Consider the following 16,929-nt stretch of genomic DNA (forward strand, 5'->3'; position numbering starts at 1 on the left):
ATATATATATATATATATATATATATATATATATATATATATATATATATATCACCTTTTATACGTTCTAAAAATCAGGGAATACAATCCCAACCCCAGCTGGTATAATAATCAATTTATCATGAGAAGAAGTCGTACATGAGAATTCTCGAAGAATCTCCTAATTCTTTTATATGTGCCAATGTGAATTCTCAATCATTTTTTGCATCATAATTGAACCAGGATGGCCGACCGAACGTGCCAACTAATATTTATTTCAGTAAACCTGTAGTTTACTTGGCATGTGATTCCATCATCGTGATACATCTGTAGTACAAATAGAAGAAAAATCGGGTAACCTTTCATATTTACCCAGTATGTTATAGTAATATGAAAATAATCGATCTTTCTTTCATGTATAGTCTCAAATGCCAACCACTTTGTCTAATATATTTGAAACTCAATAAATTTCTTTTGAGACTTACTACAATATCAATGTCATGAGCAATTTCATTCATCCGGATAGTAACCAATTACTTCTTCCGGAGCTCTTCATTAATTTTGTACTACATGATCTTTTGTCACATCATTCATATGGTAAATGTCTCCTCACGGAGAAAAATATATCATAATAAATTGTCATGGTCAAAGTCATCATAAGCAAAACCATTTCTTTCTTTAAGTTTGCCTTTAATAACTTTTTATAAGGCATGGCAAAATATTTTTGCCGTACCACATGTACGCGACCAATGACATATTCATGTAACCACATTGTAATATTCATTATCTTTATTTCTCTCAAACCTCCCGTAGAGGTAAGTTGTAGTATTTATTCAACCATGCATAAATACATTCTTGTGCATAATTTGTATCACATATATATTTTCACACTCACTTCAGGAATGAGTCTGCATTTACAATGCTTATCACAAGTCGCATTTTTTCAAAAAAATGGACTATAATCGTCTGAGCGTGCCTCATATTTACAGACCATATTGATACACAATTTCTTCACCTTTGAAGGATTATTTTGAGAACCCTTATTGTTCTCCTTTTTAGAATTACCATAATGATGACTATTATTATGTTGGTCTTTGGCACGCCCATGTTCATTAGTCAACCACTTGTCTTCATTCAGATTTATTATGCACCGCTATCATATTCACTTCAAGAATGGAGCAAATCAAGTGGGACAAGCTTCATGTTTTTTCATGAAAAATACATTATTTTTCATTAGTCATCATTCGATCATCAATATGATGCATTGGGACTCAAACCCAATGTGTTACTCATATAAAAACATTCTAGGCCATAATGAGTTGGGACTTAAATTCAACTCTTATCATCATAGTGCATCAGGACTTAAACCTGATGTCTTACCCTTATGGTGCACTGGACTTGAACCCACCGTCTTAAAACCTCTTTCAAAATATTGCTATTTCAGGAGCAAATTCGAGATATATTACGTTCACTTTAGAAAATACATGTGTAAATTGTAAGTCTACAACGTTGCAATCTTCTATACCTGCACTTAATATTTTAGTTGAAAGTACAAGAATAATTTAAAAATCATATACTTGTAGTACAAGTAATGCCTGTGATGACCCGGCCGGTCGTCTTAAGAATTAGCGCCCCGATCCCCTATTAACTGCTTCCCCTAAGTTCATTTCCGCTATTTTGGTTTGCCGGGACGTTCCGTGTTGAGTTTTGGAGAGTTTTGGGACACTTAGTCCCTAAATGAAAGCTTAAGTGGGGAAAAGTGGTCCGTAGTCGGAACAGTGTGAAGACGATCTCAGAATGGAAATCCGATGGTTCCATTAGCTCCGTTAGGTGATTTAGGGGTTGGGAGCGTGTTCGGAATGTACTTTGGAAGTTCGTAGCTCATTTAGGCTTGAAATGCCGAAGGTTGAATTTTTGAAGTTTTCGGTCCGATAGTGAGTTTTTGATCCGAGGGCCGGAATAGAATTCCGGAAGTTGCAGTAGCTCCACCGTGTCATTTGGGATGTGGGGGAAAAATTTCAGGTCATTCGGACGTGTTTTGGTTGGGTTTTTGATCGAAAATGTATTTTGATGGAATTTGAAGTTCTTAGGCTCAAATCATTGATTAATTCGAGTTTCCGGCGTTGTTTTAGGTGGTTTAAGGATTGGTAGAAGTTTGAATGAGGTATTAGGTGTTATTGGTGCTTTTGGTTGAGGTCCTGGGGGCTTCGGGATGAATTCGGATGGTTGACGGAAGGTTTTTGAAGTTGAAAAATTGCTGAAGACTGCTGGTACCTGTCATAACCGCACCTGCGGTTTGGGTTCCGCAGGTGCGGAGACGCAGAAGCGGCCTGTCCATCGCAGGAGTGAAATTCGAGTGTTTCTTCAGTTTTCGCAGGTGCGGAAGTTTAACCGCAGAAGCGGTTACGCACCTACGAGATAATAGTCCCAGATGCGGCCCTTGGGTTTTGGTTGAAACCGCAGAAGCGGTAAGAAATCCGCATAAGCGGAACCGCATAAGTGGTTGTTGAACCGCAGAAGCGGACGTCGCATTTTTAGTGAAAGTCGTAGAAGCGGCTCTTTTTCCGCAAAAGCGGGACTGCAGAAGCGGTCCCTTGTCCGCAGAAGCGGAAATGCCTGTGCAGATATAGAAATTCTGAGGGTTAGATTTCATAAGTTAGAAAAATCAAATTGAGCTCGGGGAAGGGCGATTTTCAGAGGGTTTTGAAGAGAAGACTATTGGGTAACGTTTCTTTAATCCCTTCTAGTTATATTTCATTATTTTGTAGTTAAATCCATCATTAAAATGCGAATTTGGGATCAAAATTTGGAAAATTGGGTGAAACTTCATAGGCTAAACTATTGGGTTTTTGAGTGGGTGTTTGACCTCCGATTTGGGAGATTTTTATATGGTTAGACTCGTGAGAGTACTAGGGTTCTGAAAATGTAAAAATTATTCGATTCCGAGGCGTTGGCCTGAAGGGCATTTTGGTCATTTTACCTAATTTTACGTTGTAGCTTTGAATTTAATAGTAAAACCAGTTGGTTGCGATGTTATTCACAATATGTAATTGAATTGAATAGATTTGGGCCATTTGGAGTCGGATACTCGTGGCAAAGGCGTGATTTCTAATTGATTTTTAGCCGGTTCGAGGTAAGTGACTTGTCTAACCTTGTGTGGGGGACATTTCCCCTTAGATTTTGTTATTTGATATTTGAGTGCCTGGTACGCGAGGTGAAGAGCGCGTACTTGAGCCAATTGTTGAAAATCCGGTTTTTACTTAAGATATTGAGACTGAGCCTTCCTTCATATTTGCCTTATTGTACTTGTAATTATAACATGTGTTAGATTAGAAAAGCATGTTTAGTTGATCCAACTTGCCATATTGTTTAAGTTGCCTTGACTGTACTACGTGAAGCATGCTAGGCTAGTACTACCTGTTGCTTGTCTTTGTACTTCCTTTCTTAGTATCTTCTGGTTGTGGTTGCGCATTTACATTGGGACTACGGATGTGGGATTCCAGTAGCTCCCCCCTGTTTGTTTACTTTGGGACTACGGGTTCGATTCCCGGTAGATCCCCCTGCACTTTTACTTTGGGACTGCGGGATAGATTCCCGATAGATCCCCCTGCACATTGATAGTTGGACTACGGGACGGTATCCCGGGAGATCCTTCGGATATACACATATGATGGACTACGGGACGGTATCCCGGGAGATCCACTGGATAGTTGAGAAAAGGACTACAGGACGGTATCCTGGGAGATCCTCATTGTTACCATTGGTATTGAGCTGTACTTATTCTGTGGTTGTTCCGTTCTTTGTGTATTAGATATTGCCTCGTTTAGCTTGTCTGATTTCACTGCTGTACTCACTATTACTTCTTATTTTTCATACTGTTGAATGTATATTATGTTGTTTAACCTCAGTAGGGCCCTGACCTTCCTCGTCACTACCCAACCGAGGTTAGGCTTGGCACTTACTGAGTACCGCTGTGGTGTACTCATGCCCTTCCTGCGCATGTTTGTCATGTGCAGATTATCCAGGTACCTCTACCCAGGCGCACTATCCTTGAGGCGAGGAGATACACGGAGACTTCGAGGTATATCTGCCGCGTCCGCAGACCAGGAGTCTCTATTCTGTTCCAGCTTTAGTATTTAGTTTATTCCTTTTCTCTCCGTTGTTTAGATATTCTGGAGTTCGAGCAGCGCACTATGTTTCTGTTAGCCTGTGGTTCCCGTGAGTTTCCGGGTTTTGGGATTGAGTTGTAGACTTCCGCATTCTGTTTTGAGTTGTATAGGCCGAGCGGCCTTTTATGCAGTTATTATTTTAATATATCTAGCTTTATTTAACCATTTCGCAAGTTAGGTTGTTCTTTCCGCATTGTTAGGCTTACCTAGTTGTAGGAACTAGGTTCCATCACGACATGTTCATGGAGGGTGAACTGGGGTCGTGACAATGCCCTTATGTTCTGGAGGAGAAATTGCTCCTAAACATTCTTTTTTACATTAATCGGGAAAAGGAGAACTTAGCATTGTTTCTCAATCAGAATGCATGTTGTGCTAAATCACATTAACAATTATATATCTAATATAATATATAATTTTATATATATATATATATATATATATATAGCCTGCATATATATATATATATATATATATATAGCCTGCATATAACTCATATATTTGGTTACTGGCGCCATTTCTTAAAATGAGAAGGGGTTGCTTTTATGTAAGAACAATCGTACTTAAAAATGATCTAATTTGATTTATAATTTATTACATGTTTATGCAAAAGTTTCATTATTGCATGATTCAAAATATAATATTTTTGGGATGTAATTTTAGTCCAAACTCTCATGAATTTGAGGCAAGTAGAGATAAACACTGACCAACACATAATAAGATGATAATTCAAAATTAAGTCTAGAAAATGTCATCACCAAATTGGGACTGGCTTGAGATGCAATATGTCACGACCCAAAAATCCCTCCGAAAGAGTCGTGATGGCACCTAGTCTCTAAACTAGGTAAACCTAACATTAACTGAAATTACATTGATATTTACTAACTTTAAATTAAATTACTCTGAACAAATTACAATTTCCAAAACCGGTGGTACAAGTCATAAGCTTTTCTAAGAGTAGTTATACAAAATAAATACGTCACTGTTCCGAAACAAAAGGAACCAATGAAAATAAGTACAACTGAAGGTGACTCCGAGGCCTGCGAACGCAGCAACAGGTTTACCTTGAGTCTCCGCTGCGACGATCCGCACAGCTACTATCGACCGAATACCTGGATCTGTGCACAAAAATGTACAGAAGTGTAGTATGAGCACACCACAGTGGTGCCCAGTAAGTATCAAGACTAACCTCGGTGGAGTAGTGACGAGGAACAGTCAAGGCACCTACTGGTCAAACAAACTGAACAGGATATAACGATAAACTATCGAGATACGATAACAAGGTAATATCAGCAATAGGGAGAAACTCAAACAACAAACAGTAGAAACAATATAGGGAAACATGGATGGAAACGAAGATAACCAAGTAAATAACACCAACATAGCTGGGACACAGACAAGTAAAATGTACTCAAATAAGAAAGGCGATGTCACCTCAATAAATCATATCATTTCTTATGCACAATTCCAGCCATCTCAAATTTGATGTCTCATATCATAACCTCAATTACCAAACCTTTAGCACACCCGACACCTCGTACCCACATATTTATATCTCACTTTGCGCAACGACGTTCCCATGTTACTCAGTACATAAGGTCCATAACCAATGCAATTAAGATGTTTAAGGAATCTCATTTACATAACATAAAGTAGAGTACAGTTTCTAAACCAACTAGGAACTCAACAAGAAAAGATGAAATTATTATTAGAAATCATTTGAATAATAAAAAAATACCATATTCAATTAAACTACAACGTCGAATGATTTATTACCTTTAACATGGGATTTAATAAATTAACTTAGTAGAAATTTCTTTTTAAGTAAAATACAACCTCAAACGGTTTGAGGAAATTTAATTGAGAAACTAATTGAGTAAAAAATATAACAATTATTGAAATTTGAAGTATTGAAAGATATATATAAAATATGGCGAGGTATTGTAAACATTATGGATTCCAACACAAAGGATCACAGCAGTAAAGGAATCTAAACAGTTAAAACACTTGAATTGATAACAACAAATACAACGGAGACAAAATAATCACAGAAGGAGTACAGCTCAATGCAGAGATAACAACTGGGGATCTCCCAGGATACCGTCCTGTAGTCCCAAATATAAATATCCAGTGGATCTCCCGGGTATCGTCCCGTAGTCCAAATCATAGTGCGCGGGGATCCCCCGGAATACCGATCCGTAGTCCCAAATGTAAATACCCAGTACTTGGGGAATCTACTGGGTGCAGTCCCGTAGTTCCAATATAAAAGGGCAGGGGGATCTCCCGGGATACCGTCCCGTAGTCCCAAAGTAAACATGCAGGGGGATCTCCCGGGATACCGTCCCGTAGTCCCAAAATAAACACACAGCAGCAACACGAAGAATACTCAAAAACAATCCAACAACGCAATCACAAGGAATTCCACCACTAAGAGTATGGATACACGGCAACAAGAGAATCACAGAAAAACCAAGAAATGTAATAATCTTAACAAAACAACAAGGCATATCATGCACGTGATAACTACACCGGCAACCACAACAATTTGGACACATAGCATATATACACGGGGTCATAGAGTAATTTACAATTTAGAGATAACAAACGATAAGAAGAACAATCGCTTCAATTAAGGCAAATAAGGCCAAGTAACAAGTAAGAGTTAGAGGGAAGCTAACAACATCGTATGTAGCATATAGAGGTAAATTAAGCAATTAGGAAACTCAATCATAACGGAATACTTCCCACATAATGAACATAAGGACCTAAGAACCTTAAAGGCAAATTTTCCACAAATAAGTCCGAGCACACACTCGTCACCTCGCGTGCACGGACTACAAATAGCATAGAAGACTCAAATCCTAAGGGAGAAGTCCCCCACACAAGGTTAGGCAAGATACTTACCTCAATCCGGCCAATTCAATACTCAATTTAGCTTTTCCTTTACCAATTCATCAATGCTCGGCTCAATCTAGCCAAAAACGACTTGAACATATCAAACAATGCAAGAGAAAACAATTTCAATTGACAAAACTATGATTCTTATACAATTTGCAAAAAGTCAATAAAAGTCAACTCCCCGAGCCCGCACCTCGGAACCCGACAAAATTTATAAAAAACCGAACACCCATTCCGCTACGAGTTCACCCATACAAAAATTATCTAATTCCGATACCATTTGGTCATTCAAATCATCATTTTATATTTTTGAAAGATTTCACAATTTTCCCCAAATTTTCCTTTAGATTCTCATGAATTTGATGTTAAATATAAGATATAATCACAAAATATAGTTGGAAATTGATTGGAGACACTTACCCAATAATTTGGAGAAGTTTGGGTCTTTGGAAAATCGCTCATGGAGGTTTAGGGTTTGAGAAAATTGAAAAATGGGTGAAAATCTCGTCAAAAACCTCACTTAACAGTCCTCAGATGTCGCATTTGCGACCCGGGGTTCGCAATTGCGAATCCTCGCAAATCGCAAACAAAGCAGGGCTGGCAGAAGTTGCATTTGCGAACTGGGCATCGCAAATGCGATGAAAAAGTTTGCATTTGCGAACACACCAGAAACTAACAATTTTTCCCGACACGAAAATGAGCATAACTTCCTCATACGATGTCCAAATTCGATGATTCTTTTTTCTATGGCTCCGTAATTTAGATACAGATCTAATGGTTCAATAAAAATTAAATTTGGATCTCATTTGCTTAATATGGTATTATTTTTGCTTGAAGAAACGACGATAAAGCATCCAAAAACAAGCGCAACATAGCCTAAACCTATCCGAAACTCACCCAAGCCCTCGGGGCTCCAAACCAAACATGCAAGCAAGTCTAAAAACATCATACGGACTTGTTAATGCGATCAAATCATCAAAATAACATCAACAATTACGAATTTAACCTCAAAACTCATGATTTTCTCAAGGACACTCAAATTTTCTAATTTTTCAACCGGACGTCCAAATCACGTCAAATCAATTCCGGTTTTCACCAAATTTTATAAATAGGACTTAAATATCACAAAAAACTTGTACCAGGCTCCGGAACCAAAATACGGGTGTGATACCAACAAGTTCAAACATTAATTTATTTCTTTATTTCCTTTAAAAACCAGCACAATAATTTTCTTCAAAAATTATTTTCTAAGGCTAGGTACCTCGGAATTTAATTCCTGGCATACGCCTAAGTCTCATATTTTACCGCGGACCTCTCGGAATCGTCGGAACACAGATCCGGGTCCGTTTACCAAAAATGTTGACCAATGTCAACTAAAACCAAATTTTCAACTCTAAAAATTTCTATTTTTCATATTTTTCACATAAAAGCTTTCCGGTTTCAGGTCCGGACTGCGCACGCAAGTCGATACACATAATATGAAGCTGATCATGACCTCAAACTGCCGAACCGACCGCAATTGCTCAAAACGACCAGTCGGGTCGATACACAATAGTAGTAATTATGCTAGAGCAGTGTAAAAGTTTACCTTTCTCATCTTTATAAATATAAAACTAAATTAATGACAATAGTATCATCTTCCATAATTACCACAAGATCTCTGACGAGATGTAATCCAAAGTTTTCCTTGGTAAAAGAAGTTGTAGCTCTCGTGGAGAGCGTTTATCCCTTTTAGGAAGTCTGAGAGGAAATAGCAATTCGTGCTGATAACGTGTTACAAACTTAGCTCAAAGTAATAATATAAAACAAGAAAATAGACAAGAATGTAGGGAGCAAGAGATGAGAGATTCTTATTTCTTTCATATATTCAAGTATATACGATGTGGTACCAAAACTCTCTATTTATAGGATTACATAGAGGCATACAAAAGAATTCCATAAACATGACATTAAACTTTTGAGATCATGGAGGAAGATCATGGGGAGGTTATGGAGGTATGGGAGTTACAACTATAATGGTGAGAAGTAGTTGGAGTTATCTACATAATAGAGAAGAGTAGTGGGAGTAACTTCTTTAGGAGTTATAGACATCCACTAATATAATTATAATATTTCATAACAATATGATGATTCTAAAAAGATTCATCAAATGTAATTATCGTTTATGTACAAACAAGACTATCATATGATATGTTACTACATTTTGTCTCGATCACTAAGTTATATCAGAAACTAAGAACGATTAAAAAAACAAACATGAAACAAACGATTCGGTAAAATCTCACTTGTGCGGTCTGAGGAGGGTAGTGTGTACGCAGATCTTACCCCTATTCCGAGGGGGTAGAGAGGCTGTTTCCGAAAGACTATCAGCTCAAGATGACGAAAAGAGACAATATCAGTATCACTAACAGAGACCATACGAATAATAACAGCATCATAAAGACCAAAAAATAGATGAAACGCAAAAGCGAAAGCCAGTAAAAAGACCCTATGAAAACGAAAGAGTAGTGAGACACCACAGTAGTCACTAGCAGTCTAAGGCAAAAATCCTAACAGACTAGCCCCACATAGATACGAAGTAGAAATAAACTCAACTACCTCCTAACCTACAACCCTAATACTCGTCCTCAATTTACATGCAATTTACAACTCAATGGACTATTATTCCATGCAATTTACAACTCAAAGGACTTAACTATAATATTTTGGTTCAAAATGTTTTCTAAAACAATATGATTTATTATATTTGTGTTAATCTAAAGCCACAAGATTAAATCTGTTGTGTCAAACTAAAGTATCATGAATTTTTATAAGCAATCATTCTTTATCTATTATTTGAGTAAAGTTGGATGAGCTAGAGGTCTACAATAGAGTTTATATATTTTTTCATGACGGTATCTATATTATATTAATAGAAAAATAGTTGGGCATAATATTAAGCCAAGTGGCGTATTGAGAACAAGTCACTTGGCGCTATTAGAGAATCTATTTGTTAGATTCTATTTCTACTAATTTTTTAAAAGAAATTATTAATTGACATTCTTTTAATAATGTCCAATACGATTTCCAGATAATTAATCATGGTAAGATATCAAAGATAATCTATATCTATATTATATTAAAAGGAAAATAGTTGCGCATAATATTAAGTCAAGTGGCATATTGAGAACAAGCCACTTGGCGCTATTAGAGAATCTATTTGTTAGATTCTATTTCTACTAATTTTTTAAAAAAAATTATTAATTGACATTCTTTTAATAATGTCCAATACGATTTCAGATAATTAATCATGGTAAGATATCAAAGATAATCTATATTATATTAAAAGAAAAATAGTTGGGCATAATATTAAGCCAAGTGGCATATTAAGAACAAGCCACTTGGCGCTATTAGAGAATCTATTTGTTAGATTCTGTTTCTACTAATTTTTTTAAAAAAATTATTAATTGACATTCTTTTAATAATGTCCAATACGATTTTCGGATAATTAATCGTGGTAAGATATCAAAGATAAATCTAGGGATGAGACGCGCTAAAAAGGGAGGAAAAAGGGAGAACTTAAATTTAGTATTAGAATAATCATGAGTTTTGGAGCTTTGTGAATATAAGCAATATCTTGATTTATAGTCTTAGTACCGTAGACACAATCGTTTTTTTAACTTTTTAAATTTAATATTGAGATTAAAACTGTATATTACAACGTGTTACTTAAAATATTTGCAGTTCAAATATTACCATATAAGGAATAAAATTATATGACAAAGAATATGCATAATTTTCTTCAAAGTGAGGAAATCAAGGATGCACGACAGGGGTGATCAAGAAATATAGTTGGAAAGTGAATAATCATGCAATAATCACAAGGCATATTTGGAAAAGAATAATGTGACCAAGAGTCATTCCAAAATAAAAACAATCAATTTTTGAATTTATTCAAAAGTTCATTACCAAAGGAAAGGTCATTAATGATTGAAGACACCCTTAATGATAGATTCTAGACCCTAATAAAAAGTTCGCTACTATATAAATACTACTACAATATTATTGGAATATAACCCTATAATACATTATAACTTCAACCTTTAAAGTATACATCATATAGAAAAAAAAAACTAGGTTGAAACCATTACTTCCTTCAAAGAAATGTATACGAAAATTAATATCATCAATGATATATCCGATACAAAGATGCTATGGAATTTAAAGGTTTGTGTCGTGTGATTATGGAATATGGATGGTTCCAGATAGCGAAAAGAAAGATAATCCATTTTAATTGGAGATATTACTGCAGATGAGAAGGTATTTATATCATACTACTCGATTCATTTTTTGGAGTTTATGCAGTGAGAAGCATGTTATGTACTAACAACATAAATGCATATTCTGCTTTATGATAATTTTGAGATAATCAGGTTGTGGAAATCAAGTGGCAAAGCAACTCAAGATACTAACAATGTTATACCCAGACAAAAGTGGAGGATACTGATTCACGGCCTTTGCTGTTTAATTTAATAAGGTAGTTAATCTATATTTACTATCATATAAAGTATTGGATAGTATTATTCTTTTCAAGTAGTATTTAGGTGCAGAGAAAATTAGTTTAAGTAGGAAAAGTAAATATAATTGTGAAAGATGAAAGTCAGATAATAAATTATTACGAGAGGGAGTACATATACCACATTTAATTTTAGAATGATTTTAGTAGAAAATAACATCTAAATAAGATTTTTGTATAGGTTGAGAAAATTATGAAAGTATTCAAGGAAATCGCAGAGGTAGTTGTACATAAGAGTTACTGTACAAGAATGCTTGTGGCTTTTCAAAATATTTTTACGCTAGAGGTTAACTTTTTTGGTTTATAAAAATATACAAGTTAATTGCTTGCACTATGAAAAGTTTTCATAATTTATTCGGATGCTTTACTTGATAAAATTAACATATAAGTTTTCTTCTAAAATCTTTTCTATTTTATACCGCAGAGTTAAGAAACGACAGCATCATACAATTAAAATTGCAACAAGATCAATACCATCAAAGAGAGATGATCTCTGCTTATTCCCTTGATTCTTCAAGCATATGCTCAAGGATAATACACTATTTTTTCTGGCCGGAGCCAGAAATAAGATGATGAAACTACCACTTAATTAGATTAAATATTAGAAAGAGGGGGATGGATATAATGTGAGAAAATTTATACGTTGAATTTCTTTAAAAGATAAAATAAAAATAATAAATAAATTTAAACAATGAATTAATTTTGAGAAATAGTCATACCAGATAAAGTCAAGTTAAATTTTAGGAATAACAGAAAACTATATTCATTGTATTATATTAAAATGGTAAGTTATTAAAAAGTTATATGATAATTTAATAATACTAAGTAATGGATAATACAATTAGATAATCAAGGAACAAAAGGAAAAATAATATATAAATATTTCATTGATAGTATAAAAAAATATAAGACATATAACTAAAATTATGATAGAGAAAATTATACATATATGGTGATATAGACATAACAGAAATCATAATAAATAAAAAGTCATAAAGGAATATTCCTAAAAAAGTTCCAAGTCATGGAGTAAAATTAAATATATTAATTAAATTTCTCATATAGAAAATTTTAATTAATAAATAAAACTCATAATTTCATAACTATATAACTATATATATATATATATATAGTATAAAAGTTAAAGGCTTATTATACTTTTGATGATTCAAAATTATAATTAAAATAAATATTATATTATTCAAATTTTAAGTAAAATATAAAATGAGAAAACTAAACAAATATTGCAGTAGAGATGGACATACAAAAAGAGGGGGATAAAGTTAATGTTAAGATATTTATACGATGAACTAATTAAAAAAAATTGAAGATAAGTAAATAACGCTCAAAAATAGATAATATTTTCAAATTATCCGTGCATCGCTTATTTTAACACTAATTTACATATTAAAAAGAAAAAGTATTAAAGAGAAAACACTTTCCAAAAGAAAGCACATATGGTCTGATCCTGCCAGATGTTTGTGGTGTTTCTCGTAAATCGAACTCCACATCGAACATTGGATTCTCTTGTGGCTCGTCCTATGATTAACTGTTCACTAAGTCATTTAATGGTCACAACCAGACTCCCCAAACTGTCCACAACACCACAGCAGCACCACCATCGCCCATGCACCAAAATCAACAACCAAACGTGGAGGAAGAGAGGTGGAAGAAGAGGAAGACAATCCGACGGAAAGGGTGGTAGAACATGGAGTACTAAGGTCACCAAAGACTCTAGTATTCAAAGCAAGAAAAGAAAAAAAGTTCATCTTAAGTTGCCCGTTGGATTTGAGGAGATACTCAATAACTATAAGAAATTGAGAACGCCAGGGATTTACCAATATGCATTGGTGTTGGTCCCGACAATGTTCTCCAACTTTTGGATGAACCAGGAAAGAACATCGAGCAGGGGGAACTCCCCTCCCAACCGGGAGATGAGTTCAAACAATAGAAATACAAGTATGAGTTTCATCTCTTGGAATTGCCGTGGTGCGGGAAATGTGGATTTTAGAAGAGCATTTAGATCCATGCTTGACTATCACAAACCTAGTGTGGTGGCTCTACTAGAAACAAGACTATTTGATCATCATGTCATTATGGAGGATTTTGGATTTTCAGGTTTAGCACAAGTCGCGGCACAGGGGACCTCGGGAGGAATGGCTCTAATGTGGAACAGTGATGAAGTCAATGTGGATCAAATAGGGGGAACTGACCAGGAGATCCACGCCATGGTGAAGGTAAAAGCTCTTCCTAAAACTTGGTTATGTTCAATCATATATGCTAGTAGTTTACTTGAAGAAAGAATCATTCTTTGGAATAACCTTAAAACTGTAGCAAGCAATTACAAAGGGCCTTGGCTGGTATTAGGAGACTTTAATGAAGTCACTAGAGCAAGTGAAAAATTTGGGGGTCTACCTGTGAATAACAACAGAATCTCTAAATTTATTAATTGCCTAAATACATGCAATCTTATAGACCTAGGGTTTAAAGGCCCAAAATATACTTGGTTAAACAAGAGGAAAAGGAATAAAAAAACTTTTATTATGGAGAGACTAGACAGATTTGTAGCCAACAGTGAATGGATTAGTTTGTTTCCCGAAGCTTGTGTAAAACACCTGATAAGAACTCACTCTGACCACTGCCCTATACATCTTGAACTTATTAAAAGACCTAGTCGAAATAATAATATATTTCGTTTAGAAACCATGTGGTTATCACATCCCACTTTTAAGGGCTTAGTAACAGACTGTTGGACAAATCAACCTAATATATCTACTGCTATTGACAATTTCACTAATAAAGCCACTGTCTGGAATAAAGATACCTTCGGAAATATATTCAAAAAAAAGAATGAGATCCAAGCTAGACTAGAAGGCATCCAAAATTCCCCTAACTACACTACTAGCATGTTTTTGGCCAATCTGGAAGAAGAGCTTTTAGAAGAACTTCAAAAAATTCTCAAACTAGAAGAAGAATTCTGGAAGTTGAAATCAAGGATCAATTGGATCCAGGATGGTGATGCAAACACTAAATTCTTCCACCTCACAACCCTGCAAAGAAGAAGGAAAAATAGGATTTTTAGCATAAGGGACGAAGCGGGCAACTGGTTCCACAATCCAAAGGAACTTGGCCATATCATAACTAACTTCTATAAAAATCTATATACCACCAATCACACCTCTTCCCAAAAAAATATTACTTACATGCCTGTTCTATCCTCAGTCCCTCTAAATGACCACCCCTCCCTCATAAACGTACCTGATGAGGGGGAAGTTAGAAATGCCCTCTTCTCCTTTAAGCCTCTAAAAGCTCCAGGACCTAATGGCATCCATCCTTTCTTCTACCAAAAATTCTGGGGAATTACCAATAACCTTTTGATTAATTTCTGTAAAGAATCCTTCACTAAGAGGAGAATGATCGAAACAATGAACAGTACCTACGTCTGCTTAATTCCAAAGCACCAGAATGCTGAAACCTTAAGGCAATATAGACCCATTAGCCTCTGTAATACTGCCTACAAGGTAGTCACAAAAATTATTGTTAACAGAATAAAGCCTTTGCTTAACAATATTATTCACCCTTCTCAAACGAGTTTTATAAGGGGTAGAAGAGCCTCAGACAATGCCATCATAGTGCATGAGGTCCAAAAATATTTTAAAAACACAAAAGGAAACAAGGGGAAAATCATGATAAAAATTGACTTAGAGAAGGCCTTCGATAAGCTTGAATGGTCCTTCATCAGATTCTCCTTAAAATCCCTAAACTTCCCAAATGAGCTAATTGAGCTTATAATGTCCTGCGTATCTTCTACATCCACCTCCATTCTTATAAATGGCTCAAGCACAGGATTTTTTACCCCGACTAGAGGCATTAGGCAAGGAGACCCCCTGTCCCCGTATTTATTCATAATATGCATGGAAATGCTATCTAGACTTATTGACCATGAAGTAGATTGCCATAGATGGGACCCCATAACCTTATCAAAAAAGGGTCCCAAACTATCCCACCTATTCTTTGCAGACGACCTTATTCTAATGATGGAGGCAAATCAGAAAAGTTGCAACTCTCTTATAGACACTCTGAATAAATTCTGTGAGTTCTCCGGCCAATCCATCAATTTCAGCAAATCAAAAATTATTTTTTCAAAAAACACTCACCCTGATAAACAATCTCTACTCAGTAGTTGTTTAAACATGAAAATATCTTGTTCAATAGGAAAATACCTGGGCTTCCCCATAACAAACCTGAGGTTATCCAAAAAGGATTTCCAGTTCATTATCGATAACCTAAACAACAAACTAAAAGGATGGAAAAGCCGCTTCCTGAATCTAGCAGGAAGAACCACCCTCATCAAAGCAACCCTTGCGGCCATTCCCAATCATAACATGCAAATTTTTGACCTACCTAGAGCTACCCAAAATAAGATAGAGTCCATCCAACGAAGTTTCCTATGGGGTAGCACAGAGGAAAAAAGAAAGTGCCACCTACTCAATTGGAATAAAGTCACCTCCCCAAAGAACCAAGGAGGCCTTGGACTCTATAAAACCAGCTATAAAAACAAGGCCTTCAGCTCTAGTCTTGCCTGGAGATATTTAAACAACAAAAAAGCCCTCTGGGTCAGGGTTCTTCACATTAAATATGATAGGATTGCCCCACAAAATAACAGATTACTCCCCAAGCCGGGATCCTCACATATCTGGAAAAATATTCATAAAGGAAAAAAGATCTGTCAAAAAGGGACTAATTGGATTATTGGCAACGGGGTAGACATAAACCTTTGGAACGACCGCTGGATACACCAAGGAAACAACCTAAGAAGCAGTATCCAGGGGCCTCTCCAAAAAGGGGAAGAGGACATGAAAGTAAGCTCAATTATCCAGCATGGCTCCTTTAACCTATCAACACTATCCTTTGAGCTTCCTGAAGACACAATCCTAAAAATCCATAGCACTTATATACAACAATCCCAACCTGGTAGGGATAAAATGTCCTGGAGCTCACCAGGCCATAATTCCTTCTCAGTCAAGGCAACCTATAGTCTGGCTACTCTCCAGGATACTCAAACTGAGGAAAACAGCCTAGATTATAAGTGGATTTGGAAATGCAACACCCTTAACAAGCTAAAGCACTTCATGTGGCTGCTTACCCTCAATAGACTCCCAACAGCCTCCTTTCTAGCAAAATGCAATATCTGCACTTCTGATATTTGTACCATATGTGGAACTGGAAAAGAGGATATAAAACACATGCTCTTCTATTGCACCTACTCGAAGGAAATATGGAGGCAATGTCACATAAAACACAACTACCCATCCCTGGATAATGATTTAT

This window comes from Nicotiana attenuata, chromosome 1, assembly GCF_001879085.1.
Source record: "Nicotiana attenuata strain UT chromosome 1, NIATTr2, whole genome shotgun sequence".
Lineage (NCBI taxonomy): Eukaryota > Viridiplantae > Streptophyta > Magnoliopsida > Solanales > Solanaceae > Nicotiana > Nicotiana attenuata.